Source organism: Erinaceus europaeus, chromosome 8 (genome assembly GCF_950295315.1).
Source record: "Erinaceus europaeus chromosome 8, mEriEur2.1, whole genome shotgun sequence".
NCBI lineage: Eukaryota > Metazoa > Chordata > Mammalia > Eulipotyphla > Erinaceidae > Erinaceus > Erinaceus europaeus.
In genome coordinates this window covers 20801881-20818286 of record NC_080169.1, presented here as the reverse complement: position 1 = coordinate 20818286, position 16406 = coordinate 20801881, and the positions used below count along the sequence as shown (strand labels likewise).

At 43.4% G+C, this 16406-nt stretch overlaps 1 non-coding gene across 1 annotated transcript; it reads right to left on the bottom strand.

Moving 5' to 3' along the window:
- Positions 1-13022: 13022 nt before the first annotated feature.
- Positions 13023-13184, bottom strand: LOC132540116 (U1 spliceosomal RNA). The gene has a single exon (XR_009551375.1). It is a non-coding gene; the product is annotated as a U1 spliceosomal RNA (small nuclear RNA).
- Between the last annotated feature and the right edge of the window lie 3222 nt (positions 13185-16406).

Below are 16406 nucleotides of genomic sequence, written 5' to 3'. Positions count from 1 at the left end.
ACACTGAATAAAGCTTTGATTCTGTGGTCTCTCTGACTTTCTCTGTGTGTCTCTGTCTCTGTCTCTCTCTCTATTTTTTAAATTCATTTTTTAAAAAAAAATCTTTGTTTATTTCCTTTTGTTGCCCTTGGTTATTTTATTGTTGTGATTGATGTCCTCATTGCTGGATAGGACAAAGAGAAATGGAGAGAGAAGGGGAGAGAAAAAGAGACTCCTGCAGAGCTGCTTCACCGCCTGTGAAGCGACTCCCCTGCAGGTGGGGAGCCGGGGGCTCGAACCAGGATCCTTACGTCAGTCCTTGCTCTTTGTGCCACCTGCGCTTAGCCCGCTGCGCTACCGCCCGACTCCATATATATAATTTTTTTTAATGCCCCCAAGGGGCCAGGTGGTGGTGTACCCCAGTTGAGCACACATGTTACCATGCAAAAGGACTTGGGTCAAGCCCCCAGGGGGGAAAGCCTCATGAGCAGTGAAGCAGTGCTACAGGTGTCTCTCTTTTCTCTCCCTCTTGATCTCCTCTTCCCCTCTGAATTTCTGTGTCCAATTATCTAATAAGTAAGTAAAATAAAATAAAAACGCCCCCAAGCCCCATCCCAGTGTGCCCCTACTTCCGGGCACAGTTGTCATTCTTTCTGCTAGAAATATATCTCTCTGTTGCCTCACTCCTCACTTCCTTCAGGTCTCTGTTCAAATGTCACCTTCTCAGCCACAGTGCTTTCCCCAACGCCTACCTCTTTCCTCAGCACCTCTGGTTCTCATCCTTAAGCAATTTCCTTTATATCTTCACCACCTAACACCTTAGGTGTTGGTTATTGGTTATTGACTGTCTCGCCTCCTCTTCACTAAAACTTCATTCCATGAGGCCAAGTGTTTCTGACTCTTCTGTCACTGCTGTGCCCCCCCCCCCCCAGTGTCTTTTTTAAAAAGTACTAGGCTGGAATGAACAAGTGAGTGAATAAGCATGTACACTGACAGCCAGGGAAGGTGCCCAGGGGTAAAGATAGTGAGCTGCTAGCATTTTCTCCTCTTAGGAAGCAAGACCTAGGGTGATTTGTTTTTTCCTCCACCACTCTGGACTGACTTTTTTCAGATAGAAAGAGAAAGACAGAGAGAGGGAAGGAAGCTTCTTCCAGCACAGCAGGGGCTGGACTTGAACCTGGGTCCTATGCATGGTAATGCAGACTCTCTATCCAGGCGAGCTAGCACTGTTCCTCTGGCGGCTGGGGCAGAATGTCTTGAAGAAAGTCAAATGTGAGAATTGAAGAGAAAGACAAGGTTGGAGGCAATGGCAGAGATTGAAGCAGAGAAAACAGTGCTTGGCCAAAACTGTTGGATGTGGGGATGGAGATTAAGTGGGCACCAGGTCAGGGAGGAGAGACGTTTTAGAGGTGGACATCATAGGTCTTCAGATTGTACAGAATGGGATGGGTATGGAAGAGGGGTCCATTTGGATCCCTAAGGTCCTGACTTTCACTGCCTGACACAGGCAGCGGTGAGTAAGAGCAGGTATCAAGGAGTCAGGCCAAGAACTTGGGAAGTTCTCCCTCTGCTGCCCTGATCCCTCAAAGCAGCTGTGGTCTGTTTTAGCGCAGGAGTGTAGGAGAAGACCTATGAGTGTGTCATGTTGGGCCATGACACCTACAAAGATGGCTGATTCTTGAGTAGTTCATGCCATGTTAGGGCTCCATGCAGGGGTCGGGGGGGATGAGCCCACTCCTACATCTGGGACAACTTTTGCCCAAGCCACTCTGATCACACCCCACTGATGCTGAGGACACCATCCTGGTCTGTGGGGACAGAGAGGCTCCTGGGAGGCTAAATGAGATCCCATTTACAAAGTAGTCTCACTGCCTTCCTGGTGTGCACCAGAACCTCCACATATCTCAGTGTGGCAATCCCATGATACTTAATATCTCACGAGAGTTATCACTAGGGCTCTGTGCCTACATGATTCTACCGCTCCCAGCTGACATTATTTTTATAGTGAGTGAGAGAGAAAGGGATATATATATATATATATATATATATGTATATATATATGTATATATATATATATATATATATAGAGAGAGAGAGAGAGAGAGAACTGCAACACTGCCCCACTGCTTGTGAAGGTTCTCCCCTGCATGTGAGGACTAGGGACTTGAACCTAGGTCCTTCAGTATGGTAACATGTACACGACTGGGTGAGAGCCCTTGTTTTTGTTTTTCTGTTGACTTGCCTCAAATCTTCAAGATCAGAGAAGCACAATGTAGACCTCCTATTTCTTCAGAACCCAGATCTGGCAAAAAGACTAAATGTCGGCTTTGCAGATAATAGAACCTGAAGCCAGATTCCTGTCAAGGAGAGGAGAGAAACTTTCTCACAAACACTTTAAGTCCATCCCACCCTTTTCATCAAAGCAAGAACCATCTCTGAGGCAAGCTTATGCTTCAGAGACACTTTGTAGGTTTTTCAGAACCTACAATTTCAGAACCAATTGCCGTGATGGAGGCTCACAGAACAGTGAGTGTCTCTTGTCACATGTGGTCATCATGACACCTTCTTTATTTACCTTGACCTGAGTTCCACCATCAAGACCAGCCATTTTTCTATACATCTGTCTTCTGTCATTCCTATAATAACCTCATTCTGCAGCTGAGGAAACCAAAGCTCAGTGAGGTTAAGTAACTTGCTCATAGCCACACAGCTGGTAAGTAACAGCCCAGATGTTCACCTTATTAAACAGGCCCCAGGTTAGGATCCTTTCTTTTGTCACAGGGTGAGTAAGCATGGCCTGTTGATAAAACTGTCAAGTTATAATTTGAAGTTAGAATCTGAAGATGGGAGAATGAATCTGAATCAGAAAATCTAGCTTTAAGTCTGTGATGGACTTCTTTGGTGGTGTGGATGGAAGGCTGCCCTCCCACTACATAGTTGAGGATTTGGGATGAGGACAGAAAGAGGTAGAATAGTAGCAGGGGCCTCTTTTTAGATTTATAACTAACCAGATTCTCTTGTACAGCAAATTCTGTCCACCCACCCCCAGCACCCCATGTCAGGTCAACTTTGAATATGAGAAAAACATTTGACCGTTGATGAATACTATTTAACTCATCACAGAGAACAAATAATTCTTTTGAAACTTGGAGAATTTTCTGGAAGTCACATGTCATTTTCACGGTCACCTATTAAAATCGAAGCTTAGATTCAGCTTTTCTCTTTTTCTTTTCTTCCCCTTTTCTCTTTTTAAGCTGCCTCGTGCGGAGGTGGCTCTCAGCCAATGGTAGGGATGAGTCTCGGGCCTAAGCCACGGATCACCTCTCTCTGCCAACTCAGCAAGCTGCAGCCTTGGGCTCAAACTAGAGTACATTTTGAAAAGATAGAAACAAAGCTGTGAAAAGGTCACCGTGAACTGGCAGAAGACAGACAAACAACATTCATCCCACTGCAGGCTCCTTGGTGGCAGGATACAACAAAGGGTGAAAGCCAAGAGAGGAGAAAAGTGGAGCTGTGAGGTAATGGGGTTCCTGGGGGGTGGGGGGACGGGTGACCTAAATGATTCTTCCGCACATCTGCTTCCCTCGTAAGGAATCCCTTACTTCCAGCCCTGCCAAGTATGGGCCAAGCCAGTCTGGGCCAAGAGCCACAAGGGCTCACCTGGAAAGACGTTGGCTGAGCTCTTCAAACCACACACACAAGCAGTTTCTCATGATCATCAATTCTGAGGGTCACTGCACAGGGCCAAGCAGACAGCAATGTGTGTGTGTGTGTGTGTACACGCCTACATTTTTCAGGAGTTAGGGCATTTGCATAATACAGATACCTCTGCAGATACCAGACAAACAGGAAGTTTCAGAACCTCTGCCATTTCCTTTCATTGTGAATCAGCAGCCTCTTCTCACAGAAAGGATGGACTTCAAAGGGTTCTGCACTAGAACTCAAAGTTCAGGAGAAGAGCCCCAGTGTCTCCCAAGTTACCCCCTTGGGTGGAAGGCTTCCCTGTGTGCCCACCCACACTTCCCTGGGCCATTGCTCTCCACCTACCCAGCCTCCAACAGTGCTGCAAGAGATGTTTGGACACTGGATATATGAGTAAAACAGTCTCTAGCCACACAACATGTTATACCAGTTCTTGGATTGAGCTCCATCCCATACTCCATGGCCCCAGGTTTGCATCACAGATCAGTGCTGTGGATGGAGCAACAAATAGACCCTGGAGTTGACACCAGAATACCTGGATTCAGATCTTTGTGCTAGTCAGAGAGCCATGTGCCCTACTCAGCCTTGGTTTCCATGTCAGTAAAATGGGGCTGATAGAAAGAGTGAAAGAGCCTGGAGGGGAGAGGTAAAACAAAGGAAAGCATAGACTTCGGTGTCTAGATGCTTGTATTCAAACCCTAGCTCTCTTCTTAATCTGCTCATCTGTAAAATGGAGATAAGAATATCTTCCCGACAGTCAAAGGGTTGAATGATATAATCACTTAGTTCCAAGCAAAGTGTCTGACTCACAGGAAAGTGATCAACAGTGCAAACCAGTTCTCTAGCACCTCCACCTTCCTCCCACCTCCCCAGTGCTAAGGACTGAGGGAGGACCACTGCTAAACTTCAGGTCCTTGTGCTTTGCGCCACATGCACTTAACCCGCTGCGCTACCGCCCGACTCCCTATTATTATTATTATTACCATCAGAAACTCATGCTGGAGTAAAGGTAGTAAATATTTTTTCTTTTTGTGAGGGGAGGGTTTGCAGGGGGCAGTATGTTTTTAAAAACCAGTTAAGACTTTTTCTGCCCAATGTACATAAAACTCTCATTCATGTCAAGTTAAATGCTTTCAATTGCTGACAGAATTTGAAAGTGAAATGTTGGAATAATTTCAGAATATAATTGAAGCCATTGTATACACATTATTAGATTCTTGAATTTCAATGTATGTTTTTCTCTCTTCTTTGAATACTTTTGTTCTTATTGAGTTGCTCTTTTATTTTTTAAAAATATTTTATTATTTATTTATGAGAGAGATAGGAGAGAGAACCAGAGCATCACTCTGGTACATGTGCTGCTAGGTTTGAACTCAGGACCTCATACTTGAGAGTACAGTCTTAGATCCACTGCTCCCCCTCCCCAACTACAGCTCTTTCTATTTCATTCTTTTATTTTTAATTTTTTACTAGTGATTTAATAATGATAAACAAGATTATGGGACAAGAGGGGTACAATTCCCACCACCAGAGTTCCATATCCCACCTGCTCCACTGGAAGCTTCTCTATTCTTTATCCCTCTGGGAGTATGGACCAAAGATCTTTATAGGATGCAGAAGGTGAGAGTTCTGGCTTCTGTAATAGCTTCTCCACTGGACATGGGTGTTAGCAGGTCAATCCATACCCCCAGCTGTTGGTCTGCTTCTAAATTCTGCTTCTAAGACCCCTTCTGTTGCATTGCTTGAGGCTGTGGTCTATTTACATCATCATTGTTTTCATTGGTTTAATCCCCACTGGTTCCTGTGCTATTTTCCTTCTCCCCACCCCGTCCTATGTATTTCCTCTTCCTGACACTTCCGCTTCAGGAGATATAAAAGGCAGGGCTTTCTAATGAAGAGATATTAGAAGAGATTAGATTTTTGAACTGCATCCCCGCTCGTCAATAAAGATTGAATTGCATTCTCAGATCAGCCATGAGTCCCTAGTCATCTGTCTCTGCCCACGAAGCTAGCCTGGCAAATGGCGCCTGAACAGGGACTGACACATGTTTCCCGAGAAGGACTACATTTTGTTGCGAGCCACACTTTGGTTCCTTATGACCGTGATTGTAGAGCTTGGGAGATGCACAGAGATTTCTCCTTGGACTTTCTGGACTTCCTCTCCCATGTTTCCCATGGAGAAAGACTACTCTAACTTGAAGAGCATTCTCCAGTACCCTGGAAGGCGCGTGGTTAGTTCTACCCTCCTGATTCGATTCTTTCTTCAATGGGAAGATGTTTTTAAAAATGGATGCCTGCAGGAGTCGGGCTGTAGCACAGCGGGTTAAGCGCAGGTGGCACAAAGCACAAGGACCAGCATAAGGACCCTGGTTCAAACCCCGGCTCCCCACCTGCAGGGGAGTCGCTTCACAGGCGGTGAAGCAGGTCTGCAGGTGTCTATCTTTCTCTTCTCCTCTCTGTCTTCCCCTCCTCTCTCCATTTCTCTCTGTCCTATCCAACAACGACAACAACAATAATAACTACAACAATAAAAAAAGGGCAACAAAAGGGAATAAATAAATAGAAAATAAAAAAATGGATGCCTGCAGCAATCCAGTAGGAACCATCAGAAGCACCCTACATGGAATTTAAAGGAGCTTTTTGGACTAGGACACCCTCAGGGGACTCATGATGCTACATGGTGAGATCTGGATAATCTGGTTCACGATGAAAGAAGCAAAAACTGCCTACCACTTTTCTCTCGATTCCCCCCTTGTTGTTCTCTCTGAATATCTTAAGTTTGCTGTCTGCTTTCAGTTGCATTTCATAAGAGAGTGATTTTAATGACTGAATTTTTGTATGACATTGACTTAAAAAAATGCTGGATGCAGCCATGATTTCTAGAGACAACCAGAAACAATCCAAAAATTGTTTTTTTCTCTTTTGATTTTTTTTTTTTTATGTCTTGGCATAAATGTGAAATGTTTAATCCTGAAAACTGTATAAATATGGGCGGGGTAGATAGCACAATGGTTATGCTAATGATTCTCTTATCTGAGGCTTCTAACCATCATTCTTCTATTGAGCTTATGCTGTTTAAACAACCTTAAAAAGTTTTGTTTCACAAGTAAGTGAATTACAGCTGTTGTCTTCACATGAAAAAGCATCTGTTCAAATGGAACCCCTGGAAATCCATTTGAACCCCTGTTCTCTGACATTGCCCACAAGATGGCGTGACTACAGCAACCCCCCCCCCCCCCAAAACCAATGATGTGACCTGGCATGACCTGAAGAAACTGATTCACAGACTCCAAAGCTCACTATCGACAGAAAAGTGGAATTACAGTGGTTGACCTTCCCCATTGAGATAGACGTGCAGCATTTCATCCCCTGGCATTTCTTCCATGGTCATCTGCTTTGGACTGACACTTCTATGGGACTTAATGGTACACCTCTTGGACATTTTACACAACTTTACAGCAGTTTCCCTTTACGCTGCTGGGTTTCTCAAAGACTGACTGCAGCCAGCTGCTTTGGGACTCTATAGGCCACGCCCCCTATCCTGCAGGCCCTGCCTCCAGAGGCAGAACCCCCCCCCCCTTACTAGGTCATGCCCACAGAGGCAGGAAATGCCCTTTGAGGCATGAAAAGCTCCCAGAGGCAAGAGATGCCCACAGAGGCAGGAAATGCCCTTTTGCCTGCTAGGCCTTGCCCTTTGAGGCAGGAAACGCCCCCTCAGGCCTCCCCTTGGCATCACACTGGTTCTTGATGCTCTCTTACTTGTTCCTCCATGTCTTGTGCCAGTTCTTTTGAAAATATATATAGGTTTCTGTTCACCCCACACTCCTGATACTATGGCCGTTAGTTAAAAAGAAAGGGGGAAATGTTGGTATGCTTCTAAATTCTGCTTCTAAGACCACTTCTGTTGCATTGCTTGAGGCTGTGGTCTATTTACATAATCATTTTTTTCATTGGTTTTATCCCCACTGGTTCACATGCTATTTTTCCTTCTCCCTACCCCCTATCCTACATACTTCCTCTTCCTGACACTTCCACCTCAGGAGATATAAAAGACAGGGCTTTCTAATGAAGAGAGATTAGAAGAGATTAGATTGTTGAACTGCATTCCCCACTCATCAATAAAGATTGAACTGCATTCCCAGCTCAGCCATGAGTCCCTGGTCGTCTGTCTCCCGCCCGTGAAGCTAGCCTGGCACCCAGCCTGTTTCTATGTTTACCTAGTAAGTAGGGCTCTGTGGAGGTAGTATTCCAGGACACATTGGTGAGGTCGTTTGCCCAGAGAAGTCAGGTTGGTGTCATGGTAGCATCTGTAATTTCATGGCTGAAAAGCATTAAGATATAAAGAAGAACAAATTGTTTAGTAATCATGAACCAAAAGGTAAAAATATAGCAATGAGATTTCGGGTCTTAATGCTGGAAGAAGCTAGGAAGATTATTTTGGGTATATTCCAAGGGGGCCATGACTTTACTAATTTTTGCCACAGCTAATATGCAGGTGGGCTAAAGGTATTATCTGGATAGATGATGTCAGAGTTGGAACTAGAACTAGAAAGCTGGATCAGGAAATAGAGTAGCTCCAAATATGGGAGAAGTATATAAATATTGTTAATTGTCAACCTCATCAATTTGACCTAGGGCTCATATCTATTAATATTTAGCACAGGAGACTGTGTAACCCCTGCATCCCTGTCAGTCTGAGCTCATATTCTGGGGTCATAGCTAGGAATGTTCTAGGTTGCACTCATTTCAGAACCCAACTTCCTCAAGCAGCACAGTAGGTTGACCTAGCCTTCCTTTGGAGAGTGGGGCAGTTTCTACCATCGTTGTTCTACATTGAGGGCAAGGTCCTGTAGAGGCCCACAAGACAGTTTATGATGTTATTCCTAACAGAAATTACCAGTGACAGTGGAGAGAGGGATATGTTAGTGGTCTAGGACCATCATATCTATGTGGGAATCCCAGGCCCAGGATTCCCTGACTAGGTCCCTAGATGATGGGGTGTCCCAGTAGTGACCAAAAGGTCCATCATTAGAGTGTGCCAGTCTCTTGCCCTAATCTAGTTTTTGTAGTCCTTACTTTATCTGACAGAATTAGACTTAAAGTGATTGAGGGAAGTGAAAAAGGAAGTAGTTGAGGCTGGTATAAGTAGAAACTATTTGATTAAGTATTTTAAAGTGTCTTTTTTAGTTATTTCTACTTTCTTGCTGCACTTATTGAGTCACTGCAGACTACTACACACTTTTACTATAAGGTATATATTTTCCCCTCACTTATGGACACATGTGCATATGTGCCCTATCTCATGGGCCCTGGTCTATATCTACGCTCTGTAACTTTGTTAGGATGTGCACCACCCAAAATAGAACTAAGGAGTCCTATGAGCTAGGAAAGGTCTCACTCTAGAGTATTGGAGTTGGAGGGTTGGCATCCCAGGCCTGGGATTTCTGGAAATAGTCTGAAGTGAGACATGTCAAGGTGGCACTGGTTGAACTGATTTAGATGAGATCAGCAGATGCTGTATCAAATAATATGGGTCAAGAGGAGCATGAAGGAAAATGAGCAAAGCCCCAGAGGCTCAGGACTGGAGAATTATTTTAAAGAGAATAAGAAAAGGTCCCTTGTTTTAGAATTTTAAAAAGAAATAGATAATAATTATTATACCAAGTGATTCTGGGAACTTGGTTTACTTTGAAAATCCCATGCTTAGAAAATACTATACCATATAAGACCTTACCATGCTTTATGTCATTTAATGCTATTTACAAATAATGCTATCTTATATACTGAAAATACAGTTGCTCTGGTCTCCCTGGTCTAAAATTATAGGTGATTTAATATTTCAAAGAAGTTATTACTAGAAATGCATTAACAGTTTAAGCCCAGTGTTAAAATTCAGTTTGCTAAATTGAAACCGTAAGTGCTTATATTAAAGGAATATATACTCAGAACTGATATCTATTCATTAAAAAACTTGAGACATTCAATCTATTTTTCCCCTCTCATATTGATTAAATAGTGATTTATAAGACTATAAGTTAATAGGAGTATATATTAACCGTGTTCCCGCCACCAAAGGTCTGTGTCCCTGCTCCCATCCCCTTACAGTGGAGTTGAGAATCTATCCTCCCCAGCCCCAAGTTTTTTACTTTGGTGTAATACTCCAAACTCAGTCAAATTCTGCTTTATTTCCCTTTCTGTTCTTTCTCGACTTCTATTTGTGAGTAGGATCATCCATACTCCTCTTTCTCTTTCTGGCTTATCTCACTTAACATAATTCCTTCAAGTTCCATCCAAGATGGGTCGAAGAATGTGGGTCCATTATTCCTCATAGCTGAGTAGTATTTTGTTGTGTATATATACCACAATTTTCTCAGTCACTCACTGTTGTTGGACACCTGGGTTATTTCCAGGTTTTGTTTTTACAAATTGTGCTGCTATGAACATAGGTGCACACATATCTTTTTGGATGGGTATATTTGACTCCTTAGGAGATATCCCTAGGAGAAGAATTACTGGGTCATAAGGAAGGTCCATTTCTAGCCTTGTATAGGTTCTCCAGACTTCTCTGCACAGGTGTTGGACCAATTTACATTCCCACCAGCAGTGCAAAAGGGTTCCTTTGTCCCCACAACCTCTCTAGCATTTGTTGTTGCTGTGTTTTCTGATGTAAAACATTCTCACAGGGGTGAGGTGATATCTCATTGTTGTCTTTATTTGCATTTCTCTGACAATCAGTGATTTGGAGTAAGTTGTCATATGTCTGTTGGCCTTTTGTATCTCTTCCATAGTGAATATTCTGTTGATATCCTCTCCCCACTTTTGAATTGGGTCATTTGCTTTTTTGTTGCTAAGTTTGGTGAGCTCTTTATATATATATTGCTTATTAGCTTCTTGTCTGATGTTTGGCATGTAAAGAACCTCTCCCATTCTGTGGGTCTCTTTGTTTGGGTGGTGGTTTCTTTTGCTCTGAAGATTTTAAATTTGATGTGGTCCCATTGTTTTATTTTTGTTTCAGTCTTCCTTGCAATTGGGTCTGTATCATCAAAGATGCCCTTGAGATTTAGATGGGAAAGAGTTCCACCAATATTTTCTTCTAAGTATTTTATAGTTTCTGGTCTGATATCCAGGTCATTGATCCATTTGAAGTTTACTTTTGTTTCTGGTGAGATATGGTGGTTCAGTTTCATTATTCTGTACATTTCTTTTTTTTAATATTTATTTATTTATTTCCTCTTTGTTGCCCTTGTTGTTTTTATTGTTGTTGTAGTTATTGTTGTTGATGTTGTCGTTGTTGGATAAGACAGAGATGAATGGAGAGAGAAGGGGAAGACAGAGAGGGGGAGAGAAAGAGAGACACCTGCAGACCTGCTTTACTGCCTGTGAAGCAACTCCCCTGCAGGTGGAGAGCCGGGGGCTTGAACTGGGATCCTTATGCTGGTCTTGCGCTTTGCACCACGTACGCTTAATCCTCTGTGCTACCACCTAACTCCTTCTTCTGTACATTTCAATCCATGAAGAGACCCTCCTTTCTCCATTTAATAGTTCAGGCCCCCTTATCAAAAATTAGACACCCATAGGTGTGAAACTCTATTTCTTTCTTTCTTTCTTTCTTTCTTTCTTTCTTTCTTTCTTTCTTTCTTTCTTTCTATTTCTTAATGTACATATACCTCTACTTTGGATGCACACACATTTTATTAAGTCAACATAGCAAGAGGAAAGTCTTGTTAATCTTTGTAATACTTAAATAAATGCTCACTGAATGAATGGTTTGGAAAAATGTATCTTGTTTTTGCCCTCACATCTGAAAAAAGACTTTCCACTGCACCAGTGTTTGTAGACATATGCCACTAACAGCATGGGAATGTCATTAACATACTGATTGAACACAGATTTAAATATGTCACTTACTTCCCTGGACCAAAGAGTCTTGGAGGAGATAATTAGTTGCAGGGAATTAACCTCAGGGCTGTGTCCTGGGTGTTCCAACCCCCTGACTTCGTCTTGAGGCTCCAAGGAGAGGATCCTGCAACTGTAGGGCCCTTCTATACGTGTCCCATTGGTTGTCACTAAGGGTGTATACCTTAATGTTCACCAGTGGAGTAGAATTTCAGGGGATGCCTGTCTCCTGCTCCCACCCATTCTGGGGGAGCTCTTGGTCCTTAGGCCACCAGAACTGCACTCCTCTGTAAATTGGCAGCTCCTTCTTACCAAGCCCTTCAAAAGAAGAAGCCTATTGTGGCTGACTGGTATGTCTGACTAACCTGCTTGCTTCCACTGAAGAAACACACCCAAATTTCCACAGAACATGTTGGAATAACCTGTCACAAAGTCTCTCCTCCTTCTATTCCCACTGTGATCTAAGAGAACTGCTTACTTCAATCATCTTTATTTTTATTTTTATTTATTTATTTATTCCCTCTTGTTGCCCTTGTTTTATTGTTGTACTTGTTGTCATTGATGTCATTGTTGTTGAACAGGACAGAGAGAAATGGAGAGAGGAGGGGAAGACAGGAAGGGGGAGAGAAAGATAGACACCTGAAGACCTGCTTCACAGCTTGTGAAGTGACAACCCTACAGGTGGGGAGCCAGGGGCTTGAACCAGGATCCTTTCTCGGGTCATTGTACTTGATGCCACCTGCGCTTAACCCACTGCGCTACCACCCAACTCCCTACTTCAATCTTCTTCCCAGCTCACAGTTGGGACAGGGCCCTGCCCTGGTACACCCTGCAGGAGACATACTTCTAGTGTAGAACCTTGATTTCAGTGCCTTTCATACCTTTTCTTTAGGAGATGAGGAGAAGGCACTCATGAAAGTCAGTTTTCTGTGGCCTTACCTCTCACTCCAGAGTTCCTGTAGTGGCTCTGATAAGTGGGACCTGCTTCAGTTAAGGTGGATCAAATCACCATTATAATTAGACCCCAAACTGTACTGATGCAAATACAGTAGAATTGTATTTTCAGATTTTTAAAATTTTTTATTTATTCCCTTTTGTTGCCCTTGTTTTACTGTTATAGTTATTATTATTGTTGTTATTGATGTCGTTGTTGTGGGATAGGTCAGAGAAAACTGGAAAGAGGAGGAGAAGACAGAGAGGGGGAGATAAAGATAGACACCTGAAGACCTGCTTCACCACCTGTGAAGCGACTCCCCTGCAGGTGGGGAGCCAGGGGCTCGAACTGGGATTCTTATGTCGGTCCTTGCTTTTTGTGCCACCTGTGCTGAACCTGCTGCACTACTGTCCAACTACCGTATTTTCAGATCTTATGACCGTCCAGTGTGGACGTCCCATGTGATCAGGTGGCATACAGTAATTAACGACCCAGACTCTTTCCAGCTGTGACTCCATTAGCCCCAAGAGCCTTGGTGCCCCCAGAATTATGCAGTCGAGTTTCCCACATTCGGGGAAATCTCAGGGGTCAGCACATCTGGAGTGCAATGGATAAGCCTTGCCCTGGGAAAATCACCTTTGTGATCATGGTATTTCCCCTGCCAGGTAAGTATACTTTTTTTTGCAGCCAGGAGACTTTTAATACCCCCCCCCCACACACACACACACACACACTGTCTTCTGTCTGTCACTGTCGCAAGGCATTTTTTTTTTACAGGCTGGGGACAAGAAGAAGGACAAAATCATAGGGTGCTGGGCTAGTGTGGGGGGTACCTCTTTTGGGGCTCATACTCTCTGGGTTGGAGAGAACTCAACCAGAGCCAGCCTGGGCTGCTACTCATTCAGTGATGCAGGAGAGATGACTCATGAACTCGTGGTGGAGTGGCAATGAAATGTCTTTATTTATCAGAGAGCCAGCAGTTTTACATGGTAGACCTGGAAGTGGCAAGTCAGAAACAGAAATGGTTAGGAAGGGGGTGGAGAAAGGCAAAAGCGAGCTGGAAAGGTAGGAACTTTCTTAGCAACTGTTTCGAGGGTTTTAACTGGTAGGATTAATATTACCCTACAGGCAGGGAGGGTCTTGAGGTAGAAAGAAGATAGAACAAAGGAATGGAATGAGTGGGGATCTCTCAGGCAAAACAATGATTATGTAGATAGGCCATATTATCAGGAATTCAGGGTGCTTTGTGAGGCTCCTCACAATTACCCAGCAATAGGGGAGGCATGTTGTTGTCACAGGCCACTAGCAGCAAGGCAGTCCTGGAGCTTCCCCCAGAAAGAAGGGGAGGTAGGTGGCCTGGGACATAGTGTGGTGACTAGAGCATTAGACTGAGTCCTAAGGTCAATCCCCAGTGTTACATGTGCCAGGATGTTGCTCTGGTTCTCTCTCATTCTCACCCTCTTATGTTAATAAATCTTAACAAGAAAGAGAAGGAGAAAGAGGATAAGGGAAAAGAGATAAAGAAAGAGAAGGAGAAGGAAGAGTCTGGCAGATGGCTCACCTGGTAGAGTACATACATTACCATCTGTAAGGAGCTGGATTTGAATTCCTGGCCACCACACAGAGGAAAAGACTTTGTGAGTTGTGGAACAGTGCTGCCATGTCTTTCCCTCTCTATTTCGCTGTCTTTGTCTATCTCTCTCTGTTTCTCACTCTTTGTCTGTAATGGGGGAGGGGAGGAAGCCACCAGGAATAGTAGAATCATACAGGCACTAACCCCAGTAATATCCCCGGTGACAAAAATAAATGAAATTAATAACAATAAATCAAACACATTAAAAAGGGAGGTGGATTTTGATGGGGAAATGCTATAGATTTTATTCTTCTTCTCCCTGCTCCATTCTCCCTTAGCTTCATTTGTCACCCATGATGGATGGCATTTTTATAAGGCAAAAACTAAAACAATCAGGAGCTAGTCACCTACTGGATTCTTATCTGATCATCAAATATCAGTCACCACTGCCTTAGCAACACAAGCTGCATCCCATTGCTGGCTTGCATTAGCATTCTTTGACTTTTTATTTTGTTTGTTTCCCTGGTCACGCTGATGTATACCAGCTCCAGGGGAAATAAATGCCAGACATTAGCAAACACCTTCTCACAGTCCAAATGCATTTTAGAGCCTGAAGTCAAGTGTTAGTCATATGACATAAATCTCTGGATGGATTCTGAGGATCCCACTCACACATTTGTCTTAATGATATTATTCTCGCAGTCAATCCAAGAAAAAGAGAAGACAGGCTGGATAGATAACATAATGGTTATGCAAAAGATGTCTGTGCCTGAGGCTCTGAGATCCCAGGTTCAGTCTCCACCACCACAATACATCAGAGCTGAGCAATGCTCCAGTGTTTCTGTGTCTTTCTACATCTCTCTCTTTCTCTCTCTCTCTCTTTAAAATAAGATATTAAGGAAGAAAGGAAGGAATAGAGAAGTCAAGTTGACTTAAGGAAACATTGCACATTTATTCGGTACCCCCATTTCAATCATATTCTCTTTTATCTTAGAGATGAGGGAGCACACACTGGGGGATGGGGAGATCAGATGTGGCACCTCCAGAAAGTGCACAGTGATCCTCAGAGATTGATTCTACTGGATGTAGCTAGCTAACTGATGTGCAGTGACAGAATCTAAATTTTTGTGTCACTTTGAGGCTTTTCCTTTTCTTCTTCGTTGCTCAGATTGTGAATACAACCCAGCCAAGAATCTCTTCACCGGTTGGGGGCTTACGCTCTTGCCAGAATTCTTTGGCATGTGACTTTTCCCATTTCCAGCTGCAGATATTTACCTTGAGTATTCCATCTGTGTCACTGTTGCAAATTTCTTTGGAGGCCTCCAGATGCCTCCTCTCCCTCCTCTTCCCTGGTGGCCTTCCTGGGGGCAGTGACAGGGTCTCTGCCCTTGAGCTGTTTTCAAATGATGAAGAAATGGTCTTGTTAGCCTTCACAATCCAGTGTCTCAGTTGGACAGAGACCTTGGTTATGATTCAGTACAAGCAGGTATCAGAGCAGGGATACTCTCCAAGGAAGAACTAATGCTGGCAGGAGAGTGAAGTCACCCTTGACAATGGTATGGTAGCACAGAGAAGTTTGGAATTTGTCCTCTGAGATCAGAGCTATGTTGCTAATCCTTGGTGAGCTTCCAAAGTCTCTCAACATAAAGGAACTCGACAGGACCCCAAGATACTCAGAGGGAGCCCATTAGCCACAGAAGGAGATATCCAAACATGGTTGAGAGAAAAACCACATCTTTAACAACTTTAGTCCTTTTCTCCTTAAACTTTTCTGTACTAGTGATTCACTAATACTGGCTTATAAGAGAATAAGAGGTATAGTTCTATTCTGTACCCACCATTTGCCACAACACAGATGCAGCTAGGACTAGGTATCCTAAGTGAAATAATCTAGAAGGACAAGCACCAGCTGATCAATGAAAGAAATAAGTTAAAAGAAACAAAACCAAACTGAGATTCTGATGCAGAACTGATGTCACCAAAATGAAAGAGGGAGTGTCAAATGGGATAAGAAGGCTGTTGGGCATTTAGTGGTATGTGTGCAGTGTGGTTACACACAGTCTGATGACAGGTGGAGTTGTAGCCCTAAAGCATGCACTATATTATAATACAACTTAATTTCAATAGTTAAAAAAAAAAATCTTTAGTAGCCTGGAAGATGGTGCAGTGGATAAAGCCTCAGATAGATTCTCAAGCACAAGATCTCACATTCAGTCCCTGGCATCACATGTGCCAGTGATGCTGTGATTCTCTCTGCCCATTAAATGTGTGTGTATGTGTGTGTGTGTGTGTGTGCGTGTGTGTGTGTGTATGTATGTGTGT